A 1,950-nucleotide genomic window follows, 5' to 3' on the forward strand; every position below is an offset into this window, starting at 1 on the left:
CCGTGCCACTGATGCGGTTGTGTTTTGTTTATTAACAACAAAAACGCAAACTCGTTGTTCCGTATATGCACATTCACAGCCCTGTAGGGAACAAACAGCAAGTTCGTAAGGAGGGATGTGCGTACTATGGCGGTTGTTTAGCGTGGCCATTTGTCAGTGGGAAACTTGGTGCCTGTGCTTGACCTCTCCATGACGACTGAGCAGATGTATGCTGGCATGAGTGTACTGAGCAGTTCATTCTGGTCGGTACTAGCGAATACGCACAGTCAAGCTCGGTCACTATCCCGTGACGCCCTCAAAAGAAAGCGTAGTTGGTACAGGGTGTAGCTGAGTCTTGCTGCCCCCGAACACAGGGAGGCCCTCGAATATCTGGCTGATGTCTTCGAGTGACTTCCCTTTGGTCTCTGGAATGCACCAGTAGACGAAGAGCATCTGCACAGCAGTGACCGAGGCGAACATCCAAAAGAGGCCACAGAAGTCGAAGAGGCGCACGAGATCTTCAAACTCCTTGGTGATGAGGAACTCGCAGAAGAAGCAGAACGCTGTGCTGACTCCCGTGGAGAAACCTCGAGCGTGAGGAGACAGAATCTCTCCCATGACGACCCACGGCACGGGACCAACGCCGAGGCAGAAGGCGGCGATGTAGACTGTGAGCGACGCCAGCGGCACGTAGCTGTAGCGTTCCCGAAATGCGCCGTCGTCGAGGTCCTTGTAGTAGTAGAACAGTCCCAGCACGACCAGGCTGGCCGAAACGGCCAGCGACGAGACGAGCATGAGGCAGCGGCGACCAGCCCGGTCGATGAGCAGCGACGCCGCCAGCGAAGCGACCACTTGCACCACGCCCAGCAGGATGGCGCAGTCCGCCGCGGACATGGCCGAGCCGGACGACTCGAATATCTTGACCGAGTAGAATGTGATGACGTTGATGCCGCAGAACTGCTGGAAGAACATCAGCAGCAGCGTGTAAGCCAGCGGCAACGAGAAACTCCGCCGCTTCAGGTCCCCCGTTCCGGCCGACTGCCGCAGCAGAGTGGCCTCGATGGCCAGGCACTCGGCCTCGGCGCCGAACTTCGGTCCGTAGAGGAAGCGCAACGCGTCGAGAGCCTCGTCGCGGCGACCGCGGGCCACCAGCCAGCGGGGACTCTCGACGGCGAACGACATGGCGACGGCCATGACGATGGGGCACACGGTGCACAGCATGGCCAGCGAGACCCAGTCGAGCCACTTGCCCCCCAGGTAGACGACGAGGACGCCCAGCGTGATGGCCAGCTGCACGCCGGAGCCGAGGAGGCCGCGCACGTGGGCCGGGCTGATCTCGGAAACGAACACGGGCACCGAGAGCGAGACGAGGCCACAACAGAAGCCGGTGAGCACGCGTCCCGCGAACAGCCACGGCAGACTGGCGTCGCTGAGCACGATGCACAGACACCCGGTGACGAAGCCCAGAGACGACAGCTGGATGGGCCGCACGCGGCCGAATCGTTCAATGAGGAAGCCGCTCACCAGGCTGCCGACCAGGGCGCCCACGGCGAGCACCGATCCGAACCACGTCTCCTGGGAGCGCGTCATGCGCACGCCGCTATCGTTGGCGGCCATGCTGGCCAGTGCCGGTGCCGAGTAGCCCAGCACGCTGCCCATGGCCACCGAAGCGAGCGACGAGGAGCCGGCCACATGGTAGAAGGCGGGCAAGCCGAGCACACGCTGCATCGGACTGCTCCGAGCGAGGCGCGCTGCCGCTGCTCTCGATGCTGCTGTTGCCGCCGCCTCCGCGAGACCTATCGCTCACTGGTCGTTTAGAAGGAAGCGGAGAAACACAAAGCAACCATTCGAGAACCTCGGCGGGCAACATACGTGCTCCTGTGAGCTCTTTCCTGGCCCCGACCACTGGCTGCAAAAAGAAAATGAGTGTTCCTTGCGCGTACGGGAATGTCGCGTAAGTTCCAGGTGACC

The 1,950-nt window shown here is 61.4% G+C and overlaps 1 pseudogene; it reads right to left on the reverse strand.

The window, feature by feature from the left end:
• LOC144131450 (facilitated trehalose transporter Tret1 pseudogene) lies at nt 1–1,694 on the reverse strand (annotated as a pseudogene).
• Between the last annotated feature and the right edge of the window lie 256 nt (nt 1,695–1,950).

The sequence above is a fragment of the Amblyomma americanum genome, chromosome 1, assembly GCF_052857255.1.
Source record: "Amblyomma americanum isolate KBUSLIRL-KWMA chromosome 1, ASM5285725v1, whole genome shotgun sequence".
In the NCBI taxonomy this organism is placed as follows: domain Eukaryota; kingdom Metazoa; phylum Arthropoda; class Arachnida; order Ixodida; family Ixodidae; genus Amblyomma; species Amblyomma americanum.